The following is a 14165-nucleotide window of genomic DNA, read 5'->3' as shown; positions in this document are numbered from 1 at the left end:
ATAGGTAGGTAATTTTCAACTTATTTAGTATACATAATGGATTAGGTCTCATCAACTGACAAGCCAAAATTTTTACAGGATAAACTCTGCTGTATAAGCTGTGAATAGTCATTGATCTAATGTTTGAAATTATTGTAAAATGTCAGTGCAAGATGTGATTGATTTGACTCTTTGATAGGGAAGGGCCATCGTTCCAAATCAGATTCATTCTCAACTCTAAATTCTATGTATATTGTGCTTATCTGAATGCCAATAAAGTGTTAAATAATTTGAAAAATATTGTCAACACTTTACATCTTAGAAGAGAACAGGAATATATTTAAAAATCAACATATTTCATATTTAAAACAACTATAACTAATTAGCTAAGAACTCTAAAGGAAAACATAGACAGCATTCAAAGGCATATAGGTAGTAAAAGCAACATGTGAATAATGTCTTTACCTGGATACCATGAAAAAAATTGATTCAATAAATGACAATAGAAACTTCTCGAACTAAAATGTGTAGCGTTGAAATGGTGGGAAAAAAAGATAGAACAGATCATTAAAGAGTCAAGTACACCTTCAAGGGAGTCAGAACAGAGATCAAAACCAGAAAAGAAATATGCCAGCCTCACGGCTGAGGGTGTGGCAACAGTGCCATATTGCCAGCAGTGACAGCGAGTCCACTGCGCCCAGCCACAGCTCCAGATCTGTGTGCACAATAACTGTAAGTGAAATTGCGGCCCCTAAAGGAGAAATCCCTGTACTGTACTCCCAGGAACTTGCACAGCTTTGTTAATCTCCTTGGGTTGGATATTTTGCAGTCCAACCCAGTGAAGGAGTAGCAGTGACATATATACCACACCCTAGTCGCAGCTCTCTGTGGGGAAATGCCCAGCCTGGCACCCCCACAGTCTCATGCATCCGCGATTAACTTACTGGGTATGAGACTTTGTGATACAACCCAGTAAAGGAGTAGTGGCAGCTGAGATTAGCACAGACTCGAGATACAGAGCACCCTAAGTGAAGTCGTAGTAACCCAGGGAAGGCACAAAATTCTGAAATTATGGGAAAGAGGAACAACAATAGAGCAATGAATGCCCACAACCTCATACTATCAGAACCTGATAACACAGAAATTCAGAGATCTCCAGAAGATGAAATCAGGAATATAACTATAGAAATAATACAGGACTTTCAAAAAGAATTTAGAGAGAGTCTAAAAGAAATAAAGGAAGCAATCATTGAGGTAAAGGCCTCAATTCAAAGAATAAACAATAGATTAGACCACATGGAGAATGGAATCTTACTCCTAGAAGATGCTCACTACAAAAACGAATGCATAATTTCTAACTTAGAAAAAAAAGTCAGACATCAGGAATCTGACATTGAAGAAATATGGGCCCATTTTAAGAGAGCTAACTTAAGAATAATCAGAATAGAGGAGGGAAAAGAAGGTGAAGCCAAAGGGATCAATAATCTCTTCAAAGAAATAATAGCAGAGAATTTTCCAAACATAGAGCAAGAGGTCAATACACAGGTCCAGGAAACTTATAGAACTCCCTTTAGACAGGATCAGAGAAAAGGTTCCTCACGCCACATAATTGTCAAACTGACCAATGTGGAAGCCAAGCAGAGAATCTTAAAGACAACAAAAACAAAAAGACAAGTAACATTCAGAGGCAAACCAATTAGAATCACTCCAGACTTCCCAAACCAAGTCATGAAAGCCAGAAGGGCTTTGAGTAACATATTCCAAACTCTGAAAGAAAACAACTTCCAGCCAAAAATTCCCTACCCAGCAAAACTATCTATCAAATTATATGCAAAAAATAAGAACCTTCCATGACAAACAGAAACTCAAGGAATTACGTCTTCAAAATCAGCGCTAGAGAAAGTGCTCAAAGAGATTAACTACAAAGAATAAATAGGCAATACACACCAGAACCAGAGAAACAAGATTTTCCATCCAGCAGACAACTAAACTAAGAATATATTCATGTGTGTATAGGTTAAAACCTTTAGAGGTTCATTAGTTATTTCAATCTTTTACCTATTTCTAAATTATATTTCTAAATTGTATTATTTGTTTTATTGTTGCTAATTTTTAGGATCTCTACTTGGAATATTAATAGGCCTTTAGATATAGCATTTAGAAATATTTTATCCCATTCTATCAGTAACTTTTAACTCTGTTTACATTGTCTTTGGATGTACAATATTTTTTTTTATTTTTTTAGAAAGTTTGTTTATTATTTTGTTGCCTGTGCCTTTGAAATCATATCCAAGAAATCACTGCCAATTTCAATGTTGTGAAGTGTTATGACCCAGGTTTTCTTCTAAAAGTTTATAGTCTTAAGATTTACATTTAGGTCTTTTATATATTTTGAGTTAATATTTGTATATGGTGTTAGGTAAGAGTCCAATTTTATTCTTTTTCATGTAATTATTATTTTTCAACAATATTTAGTGAAAAGATTATTATTTCCTTCACCAACTGTTCTTGGAAACTGTCAAAAATAATTTGACCATATATGGAAGAATTTATTTCTAGGATTTTTATTTTACTCCACTGGTGCATATATCTGCCTTTATAGCAGTACTATACTTTTTCAATTATTGTAGCTCTATAAGGTTTGAAATCAGAAAATGTACATCTTCTAGCTTTGTTCCTTTTCGAGATTGTTTTGAGTATTTAGAGTTCATATTTCATGTTAGGATAGATTTTTTTCTGAAAAGAAAAACAATTGTATGATACTTTTACCTTAAAAAAAAAAGAAAAAATATCCTCTGGTAAGAAAGAAAGCAAAAATAAATACTGAAATGTTATCTCTAAGTGATCAAAAGTTTGATATCAGACAAATGAATCTGTTATGTGAGATTATCATTGTTAATTTTGGATAAATTGCTATAATATTAGTTGTCAACCACTAAGTCAAGCATGGGAAGGAGGGATAGGGAGGGAATGGTATGGGGATTGGGTAGGGGCTAACTGGGCAATGTGTGCATGTATGTCTACACAAGTTTTTATATCATTATGATGTATGAATACAGTGCACCAATAAAAAAATTAAAAAAGAGTCAAGGAAAAAGTTAAAAAGATTACTAGGTTCAGAAAGGACACACTTTTTAATTAAAAGTGTGGAAATATTCTGAGTTTGAAAAAATCTAATAAAAACTTGAAACTATCACCAAAAATGACTTAAAATTAGATCATATGTCTAAGTACAAATCCATGAAAGATAACAGAGAAAAAAATCTGAAAGACTCAAGGTTAGGGGGCGAGATTTTAGACAAAAAATACAAAAAAGCATGACATATAAAATCAATAAATGATTACTTAAGTGCCAGTTGGGCATTATTAACATTAAAAAATTCTGATATTCACAAAATACAGGTAAGATAGTAAAATGATAAGCCATTTTAAAGGACTATATTTGCAAAACATTTATGTACAAAGGAACAAGTGCAAAAAATGCCTGAAAATCAACAAGGAAATAAAAGTGACTTTGTGAATGAGCAATGAACATGAGCAAACATCCTACTAAGGAAGTTCTGCAGAAGGGAGAATGAAGATGTGGAATGACAGAAATTCTCGTGAATTCTGATTAGAAAAAAATGGTACGGCCACTTGAAAAGATAGTTTTTCCATTTCTTATACAACTAAGCATAATCTTACCAAACAACTCACCATTTCTGCTCCTGGATACTTACCAATCAATGTGAAAAGGCAAGTCTACACAAATATCTACACATAAATGTACATGGCAACTTAATTTATAGTCATGAAAAGCTGGTAAGCAGCTCTGGATTTTTTCAATAGGTGAATTAATTAAAAAATGTGTTACCTCTATACAATGAAATATTATTCAATAATATAAAGAATTATCAAGACATATAAATATATGGAGGAATATTAAATGCATATTAGTGAGCAAAAGAAGCACTTCTAAAAAGAATAGATACTAGATGGCTCCAACAATATGACATTTTAAGAGCTGTACAAACTGTAGAGACAGAAGGATCAGTGGTTCAAAGGGAGAGTAGCATTACTAGGTGGAGCTCAACAAAATTTTAGAGGAAGAAAACAATACTGTAATAGGAATATATAGGATTATATAATTAAAAATGCACAGAACTATGTAGCAGAAAGAGAAGTGAATTTAAAGCACACATTTTAGCCAATAATAATGTGTCAACATTGTTCCATTAATTTAGACAAATGCAGTACACTGAAGCAAGATGTTAATAATAGCAGAAACTGAATGTTGATGGTTATATAAGGAAGCTGTCTGTACAAACCTCTCATTTTTTTCCATAAAAAAGTTCCAAAAATATAATGTCTACTCTTTATGCAAATGAAAAAGATTCCATTGGTTTGTTTTTGAAAACCTAAGTAAAGATGGTAAAGTAGAATAGTCTCAGCACTAATAGAAAATTCTAAGGAAGGAAACAGAATGCATACACTTTTATAATAACTTGTTTGCATCTGATACTTCCAAGTATTAAAGCACAAGTCATTTTAGATATAACTGCTTCATTGAAAAAATGATGCATTGGGTCTGATGACTGCTTTTAAAATACTAATCCTGAAATGTCACAGATTTTCATGCTGGCAAATGCTCTTGCTCTCAATTTGTTCTAGATATTGATACATTATTCTGAAAACCCTAACCAATGGAGAGTTTAAGTGTTTTCAAAGGGCAGGACAAGCAAAGACATCTTGACATGATTCAGATTAGTACAGTGAGACCAGATGGACACAGTGCGTGAGTCATGCTCAGTAAGGAGGTCCACCACAAGGGGTGAAGGTCTGCAGTGAGGAGGAGGGATAGAATCTGTCCCCAAGCGGGAAGATGTTGAGCTTTTGGTCTCTATCATACTAAAAAGAGGAAATTTATCTAAAGCCGTAGTTGTCTCTTCCATCGATGCTCAAGAGATTGAGGAGAAAGGAGGTTAGATAACAAAATCGTGGCCTCTTTTTTTGGCTTTCTGGCTACATAAACAAACAACTCTGGCTATAAACAGTAGCAACAAGTTTGCCTATGAAGACCATACTAGATAATCCCCGAAAAGTGGTACATGATTGGCTCTGCCTCAAAAGACATGAGGGAATGTTGAACAAATCCTTTTTATGTCATTTAGATAAATCCCTGAACAGGGATTGCACATGCATAGTGTGGTATTCTCAGTAAAGAAAGATAAATTGGGGACATTAAGCAATCCAAATGATTGCTTAGATTTAATATGGGGCTCTCTTTTTTAAAATGTCCATTTTTAATCTGAACTATGCAAATAAATGCCTCCTTCAGAATATTAAGAGAGACTGCTAACAGTGCAAACAGGGCCTGTGGTTCTAAGCAAGCAGTGCCCATCTGTTTACCTGGTTTGACCAAATAGCATTGTTGACAGATTTAGAGGAAAAAAATAATTTTGTGTTTTTCTACAAAACACAATGAGAATGTATCCCATAGATAACTTCATCGTCATGGCTCCATGAGTCTGGATAATGGACGAACAGGTACATATTGAACACATTTATGAATCCATGACCTATTTGCATTTTTTGCACTTCTTATGTGCTTTGGATTTAAACTTTAGTCTTCTCCCAGCATAGCCTCAGAATTATTTCATTTGTTGTTATTTTTTTACTTATTATATTAGTTAGGTTGATACAATTGTATTTTTTTCTTCTTTTTTGTGATGCTGGGAATTGAACCCAGTGGTAGTCTAACTCTAAACTATACCCCCAGCCCTAATTTTTTATTTTTTATTTTTAAACAGGATTTTACTATGTTACAGAGGGCCTCACTAAGTAGCTGAGGCTGGCCAAAAACCCAGATCCTCCAGTCTTGGCCCCTCAAGTACTGGGATTGCAAGTGTGTGACACCATGCCCGGCTTAATTATTTGTTTTTTTTTTTTTTTGTTCCATTTTACCATAACTTTGGGTAAGTTTTATCATTTTTGAGTTTCAGTTCCCATCTGTGAAACAAAAATAATAAGGCCAATTACTTCATAATGTTTGTGTAAGAACAAAGTATTTATGGAAGAAAAATTCAACATCAAGGCCATTTATATCCACACATGGGAATTTCTTTGTAAACACTGGACCTGTTAAGGACCAGTATAACAGGGCTGAGAAAATTCTGACCTCCCCAGAAGCTGTGGTGACTGAAGATAGAAAGGCCCTTGTTTAGCAACAGGTGGGTTTTCTGCTTTTCTTTTTCTAAAATGTTATCTCCTATACATTTTTGATACCTTTGAATGTATAATCTTTAAATACTTATTTGAGTATTTAATAAGTATTTGAGTATTTAATATAGTGGGCCAAGTCAAGTTTTGCTTGTTGGGAATGGTAAAGATTAGTACTCCCTCATGAGGCATCTACTGTATTAATTAGGAACAATCAAAATTGCTTAATGTCAAGTCAGGCTACACTTTGTAGTAAGAACTTCACAGATTGGAATAGATATTTCTATCTTTATCTTAATATTGAATAGACTAAAATACAATCAATTTGTGAAGATATAGCCTAAGGGCATCAAAGGCTCAGATCACCCTTGCTTTGATGTCTGAATAGGCTTAGAGTGTATATCACATGTTCACGATGTTGGAAATATTAAGTAGTAGATATCAGGTTTGGAAGATACAATGAGTCTTTAATTTTGGAAATTGAAACAGCCTCTCATGCAGATCTTGAGAAAGCTCCATCAGGGGATCCACAACGATGTAGATCCCCCATGAAGTATGTCCAGCATTCCTTTATTCAAAAAATTATTTTAGGATTATTTGGATTAATATGTGTAATTGGAATTCTATGTATAAGCATTATAGCTAAAACTGATGGGCAGTGGCTTGTGAGAGACTCAGGCAGCAAATATTTTTTTTTCCCCCAAGGATAAAGTTTGGGCCAAACATTAAGTTCAAACTGACCTTAGTTTGGGCCAATGTATAAGATTAAGTTTGAGTCAGCCTTGGGAAGTGAGACAAAGCATACTATGGTTATTTAAATGTCTGGCACCCTTGCCCTAAACTCTATAAAAAATAAAACTTTTTCTGTCCTTGGAGATCTTGCTTGCATGGATATGCACTTGCTTTTCTGCTAAAAAAGAAAGTATAAAAATTGTAACAAATCCTGAATAAAATGGGGAAGTTTGAACCTGATCTCGTGTGACAGTTCTCTCATCGACCTCGACTTTCTCTCACCAATACACGAACCTTGACTCTTGCTAGGGCTGGACCCTGGCAGGAAATATTAAGCTTTAGATAATGGTTATATTCACAGTTAAAAAATTAAGTATCTGAATCTAAGAAATGCAGAATAGAAATACATATGTGTATAGACATATAGAGAAACAGAGAGATAGATAAGATAGATAGAGACATAAAGCATTTTCAGCTCATAGGCTGAATTTGGAGATGTAGTAATGAATAAAGCTAGCAAAGGATGGATATTGTAGTCCTCTAAGAGGATTTTTTTCAAAATATCAAATACCAGGATCTCCCTGAACCAAATAATTCTGATCATTTTAATAGGTGCTGAGTAAATCATTTTTGAAAATTTCTGGAGTAATGTGAATACAAATGGGTTTGAATGTCTTTTTTTAATAAAGACAGTAAGAACATGAAATAAACAATGGCTCAGAGTCAGGAGGCCTGTCTCCTACAAGACAATTAATACAGAGAGGAAGTGGTACCCAGAGAGAGATGAGCACTGGGGAGCAGATGGTCATTCCAAGCTAGTTCTTTTGGAACGACAATGGTGTGAAGAAGAATTTTAACAATGACATTTGGGAATACAGGAATGATGCTGAGTGGGGATGAGGAAGAAGAGAGAAAGATGTTCCTATTTCAATAATCTCTATAAACAAAACAACACAGGGTTAAGAATGCACAGAAATTCCCTATCTGTTTCAATTAGACAGCTCCATGTGTGTAGGTCTTGAGCTGCCAACTTCCCCCAGACAGACTTCAGCCTTCAGTCCATATCCTACTGGCCACATCTCTAGGTCACATTAGATTTTCATCCATAATGCAGAATCAAGTGACAGTTAATTTAGGTCATCAAATGTTGTCTGGAAATTTGAGATTCATCTATTTTTTCCAATCATCTATTTAAACAAACTGACATCACCGTAAATTTCTTGCAAAGGGCTGCCACTGACTGAGCAGGAAGACACAAAAGAATGCTCCAGATTGATGAGAAGAGTAGCTGGAGAAAAAGGTCTAACCCTGAATGGTGATAGTGAAATGTTCCAGAGCAAAGTCTCACTTAGGACAGGGTGAGTCTTTGGTTCTTCTGTTGAAGCATTTCTTTGTATAAAGGTTTGGCTTTGTTTGCATTGTTTTCTTGTATTTTATGTGTAGATTCAACCTGAAGGTAGGCCTTCTTTAAAAGGGCAATGTTAAAGTTGTTTCCTAATATAGTCATATCCCTTGTGCATTAATTCCCATTATTAAAACCAAATTATGTAACTGACCATTCTGTTGTTTGGGTAATTTTATTTTTCTATCTTTCTTTTTTTCTTCTTTTTTTTTTTTTTTTTTTTTTTTGGTGGTACTGGGGTTCCTGGAAGCCCTTCTACCTCCGGGCTACACTCCCAGACTTATTTTATATTTTGAAACAGGGTCTCTTAAGCCAGCGCGGCTAGCTCCTAACCTGCGCGATCCTCCTGTTTCCGCCTCTCAAGCCAGGGATTACAAGCATGCGCCACCACACCGGGATCAGTCATATTTCATGGACACTCATAGGCTCAATCTTTAAATGCATAAAACTGTAGTAACAATAAAAATTGTAGTAACATTAAAAAAATCTTATAAAGTCATCAAGAATTCTTTATGTGTCATTAGAGTGCAATCAATGTCTGTATGGATTTAATAGCATTGTTAATTTTGTTGTTTCTCTTTTCCCTGAGTTGCTGCAAAGTTACATACATTTTCATCAATGTATACATTCTTAAATTAGCAACAAAAACAAAATATAAAAGTGAATAAAATCATCCCTGCCCTTGGAGAATGTGTACTCTGGTGAAAAGTACAAAGAGATAACTATTGCAAATTGCCTGGTGGTTAATATACTCCAGAAATACCATTTGCTACAATTGCATTCATTTATTTATTACATAAATAGATTTTAGAGCTTTCTATATTCTAGTGTCCATATGTACACCACATGTAGTAGGTACTCAAAGTGCAACATATGTACCAAGTGGACATAAAAATCTCTATTCCAAGTTATCTCTCCACAAGTCTTTTTTCCCACTAAGATGTATGACTACAATGCACCAATAAAAAATTTAAAAATTAAAAAAAATTCCAAGTTATTCATTAATAAATGAGAAAGGTCTAGATAGAAGACTGTTTTCTGTCTGGTGGCCCATTATATCTGATAAATTAACATTGAAAGTACAACTTTGGAATCAAAAAAATCCTTTGTCATTTTTGATTTATGTCAACACATTTCATTGCATTATTCATTGTTTGGATCATGTTGAGATAAAGCAGGGCACACCAATGAGACTGAGCCTTTAGTGACCCTCCAGCAATATTTTTTGTCTTAACATGAGAATAACATGGACAAATTAAACCAAAGATGGAAAAATCTTTCATTTTAATTTGAGCTCATCTGATCAAGTGAGTTAATTCCTTTGGTTCAGAAGAGTCCTTTTAGCTTCACAAAATCATTGTTCTGTCTTCATTCAGTTAACTTCTCAGCGATGAGATTTCTCTCATACCCCAAGTGGAGAGGGGTTTATCTTATCTTCTTTGTTGATGTATATATCAACCGTATTGAATCCTCTCCTTTAAAATGTTGCAGCCATTACTAATAGCATCTCCTATAATTAGAATCACTAACTGAGAAACAATAGAGCCCTTGGCATAAAAAAGGCCAACAGTTGCTGATAGATATGCAGGCTGCATCTCAGAATCAAACCAATTATGTGCTTGTTCTCAAAATCCCACATTTATGTCAGTGTCTTTATATGAGCTCAGAAGTAAACACAGAACTGAGCTCCAGCTTTCTCTGCTTCATTGGTTGGCTTTGGTTTCCCTGTGATATAGTCTCCGTTCTTTTAATAACAAGGTGGGAAAACATAGTTATCCTAGGCAATTAGGATGTGAGAAGGTAAACTGGTCCAGCATGGGTCGCATCCCAAGAAACGGAATAGTGAGGGAGAAGGCTGCATGACACTTCTCAGAGAAGACCAGGGAGAGATTAGTTATGGTAGAAAATAATGAGTTCAGAACTGTCAAGATACAGTGAATACCATTAAATATCAAGTTTATCCAGATGTCTGACAGAAAATCAAGGCTTTAAGTTATCAGATATTCTTAGATACTTTCACCAATTCCAGTCCTCCATGACTATGAAAAAGAAACAAGAGTTTTCTTTAGACTAGAATGCCTTCACTGGATTAATTCAAACCACAGCAACCTGAGTTCAGAACTTGTGTACAAGTACAGATCCCGTGTAAATAGTGAAGGCCAGGATGAAGTCCTGTTTTATAGCTCCCAGTTCTTCTGATGGTGATATAGAACACATGGAATAAATGGGCAAAAGAGAAACAGAAAGAAAAAGTCAAATAGAACTTTAATATAAGAACCTGGTACTAAGCTGGGCGTGGTGGTACATGCTTGGATCCCAGCATTTGGGAGGCAGAGACCAGAGGATCATGGTTCATGGACAGCCTCAGCTACTTAGCGAGGGCCTTAGCAACTCAGTGAGACCCTTTTTCAAAAAATTTAAAAAAATTTAAAAAATAGGGCCGTAGGTGTAGCTCGGAGGTATAATGCCCCTGGGTTCCATCCCCAGTACTCCTGCCCCCCCCATAAAAAAGAACCTGGTACTAAAGTGTCTCCATCTTTTTACTTCCAAAGCTAATTCTCTTTTACAAGTCTGTTTCCTCCCAAATTTCTGGGAAATTTATAAACCCTAGAGTTAACTGAAAAAAAAAAACTATAATTTCTTTGTGCATTGTTGAAAAGATATATTTGATATTTTGAGAAGCCTATAATTTAGGACATATTCAAGCTTATATGTCAATCAGATAATGAAAATCTCAATCAAGCTGAGGAACGTAAGGTTGGCCAAACCATCAGACCATCATAAACTACCTTGTAACTATGGAACTGAGGTCATTCTCCCTATAGCTTACCAAACCACCATATGACATAAGCTACCATACAATTGCCTAGGAAATACTAGGCTGAGGTCATTCTCACCTATCACTTTTAGCCCACCCCTGACAAAAGTCCCCTATAAGAAAAGAGCTCTGCACTCCCAAAGGGTCTCTCTCACTCTTGAGATGGCTTGCATTCTCCCTTGAATATCTATTTCCTACTTTCCTAAATAAATGTCTTTGTCTCTCACTGGCACATGGTGAAATGCTTTTCTGTCATGTTAGCCAATGAACTTGCTGGTCCTGATTTCAGAATGAACCCATTGCCCCCAACACTGGAGCATCACTAAACAATAATAAGTACACTAAAAAGTGCACTGCACTCCAGCCTGCTGCGGAGCTCCCATTTTCATTAGATGCATAAATTGCTATAGTTTCCTCTTCTATAAAATGGGATAAGGACACAAGTAGCTATAGTTTATAGAGAAAGCCTTGATCACTTTCTAAATGTTGGAGAATTGGTCCTATGTTTTCTTCTAGTAATTGCAGTTTCTGGTCTAGCGTCTAGGTTTTTAATCCATCTTGAGTGAACTCTTTTGTATGGTGAGTGATAGTGGTCTAATTTCATTCTTCTACAAATGGCTATCCAATTTTCCTGGCACTATTTGTTGAAAAAATGTTGAAAAGAATGTTTTTGCTCCAGTGTATGATTTTGGCTTCTTTGTAAAAAAGCAAAAAGCAACTGGCTTGATGTGTGAGGTTTTGATTCTGTCTGTTCCATTCCACTGGATTATGTCCCCATTTTTGGACTATCACCATGCAGTATTGTTACTATAGCTCAGTAATATATATATATATATATATATATATATATATATATATATATATATATTTTTTTTTTTTTTTTTTTTTTTTTTTTTTTTTGGCAGGTATGAAGATGGAACCCAGGGACACTCAATCTTCGAGCTACACACCTGCCCTATTTTTTATTCTTTATTTTGAAACAGTATTTCACTAAGTTATGGAGGGCCTCACTAAATAGCTGAGGATGTCCACCAACCATGATCCTCCAGTCTCAGCCTCCCAAACGCTGGGATTACAAGCCTATGCTACCACACCTGGCTCATTAGTATAATTATAAAACAGGGCTTGTGATGACTTCAGGATAATTCTTACTACTCAGGATTTCTTTGCCTATTTTCAGTCTCTTGTTATTCCACATGAATTTCAGAACTACATTTTCTGGCTCTGTGAAAAATGTTAGTATTTTGATAGAGATTTCATTGAATTGATGAAGGAAACATTACCAATTCAACTAAAGTGTTTAAAGAGGGGAAAATGTGAGGTGGAATCTGGGGATAGTCACACCAAGTGCCATGAACATACATGTTTATATCCCATTGAACTTCACTTGATGTATAATTACAATGCACCAATAAAAGTATATTAAAATATTTTACAAAGTGAAGTGTGCACCATCTAACTACTGTTATTGCTGCTAGATTACTTATAGTTTACAGCCTGAGTTGGGATTACTGGGGGCCTATGCATATGTGTTTCAGGGGAGTAAGTGGGCTATAAATTTGCTACATGGATTGGCTCACCTCTGCAGAAATTTAGGCAGCACACCCTCGAGGCTACTCAGCCAGAGTAGGTGGCCTCCCTTCAGCAGGAACAGCCCAACTGGTAACTGTTCCAGCCACCTAGTAGGAAGGAGTAGTAATCAGTGCTACCACCTTCTTCCTAATGGCTTAGCCTTTATGGGGTAGGCACTGCCCTAGAAGTGTGTTGCTCCCACATGGCTCATCCATGAGCATCCAGTTGGCCTCAGATCAATACTCTGAACTTAAAGGTTTTAGTCTTTTTTTTTATTAATTAATTAATTTATTTTTTAAATTGGTGCATTGTAGTCATATATCAATCACATTGGAGTACAAGACTTGAGAGGATATACAAGCACACATCATCCAATTAGCCCTCCTCCAGGCCCCATCCCATTCCCTCCCCCTCCCTCCATCCCACACTTCTTTGGTGATTAACTTTGATGCATTTGTTTATGTACCTCCTGCATTTTAAAGAGGCTCCGTCCTCCACTATTCGATACCCTCTGATGGTCACATTAGTTGCTTCACTATAGGGCCCTTTCTATGGCTCAACCTCTTCCTGTTGCCCCTTTCCTCCTAGTTATTGCTGATTAAGAGGAGCGTCTGATTTATATTTTCTGCGATATTTCTCTGTGCATGCTGCGTTTTAAGTACCGATCCCACTCTTGACAGCACCAGTAGTGGCCTGGCTACTCAGTGGACTGATCCAGACCACTGAGTAGCCTCACGGCACACTCTGATGCCGGCCTCACTGGCCCCAGCTCTGGTCTAACCCCTCGGCAGGCTCTGATCCTGGCCTCAGAGGCCCTAGCCCCAGCCATGCCCCATGGCAGGCTCCAATGCCGGCCTCGCTGGCCCCAACACTGGCCTAACCCCTAGGCAGGCTCTTATACTGGCCTCAGAGGGCCCAGAACCGGCCTTGCCTCACAGTAGGCTCCGATGCCGGCCTTGCTGGCCCCAGCACCAACCTAACCCCTCAGCAGGCTTTTATCCTGGCCTCGGAGGCCCCAGCACCAGCCTTGCCTCATGGCAGGCTCCGATGCAGGCCTCGCTGGCCCCAGCACCGGCCTAACCCCTCGGCAGGTTCTGATCCCGGCCTTGGAGGCCCCAGCTCCGGCCATGCCTCACGGCAGGCTCCAATAACAGCCTTGCTGGCCCCAGCACCAGTCTAACCCTTCGGCAGGCTCTTATCCTGGCCTTGCTGGCCCCAGTACCAGCCTAACCCCTTGGCAGGCTCTTATACCAGCTTCGGAGGCCCCAGTACCGGCCTTGCCTCATGGCAGGCTCCGATGCCGGCCTCGCTAGCCCCAACACCGGCCTAACCCCTCGGCAGGCTCTTATCCCAGCCTCGGAGGCCCCAGGACCGGCCTTGCCTCACGTCAGGCTCCGATGCCGGCCTCGCTGGCCCCAGCACCGGCCTAACCCCTTGGCAGGCTCTTATCCAGGCTTTGGAGGC

The sequence above is a fragment of the Muscardinus avellanarius genome (assembly GCF_963383645.1).
Source record: "Muscardinus avellanarius genome assembly, chromosome: 4".
Taxonomy (NCBI): domain Eukaryota; kingdom Metazoa; phylum Chordata; class Mammalia; order Rodentia; family Gliridae; genus Muscardinus; species Muscardinus avellanarius.
The sequence above is the reverse complement of the archived record's forward strand: the minus strand, read 5'-3'. Positions refer to the sequence as shown.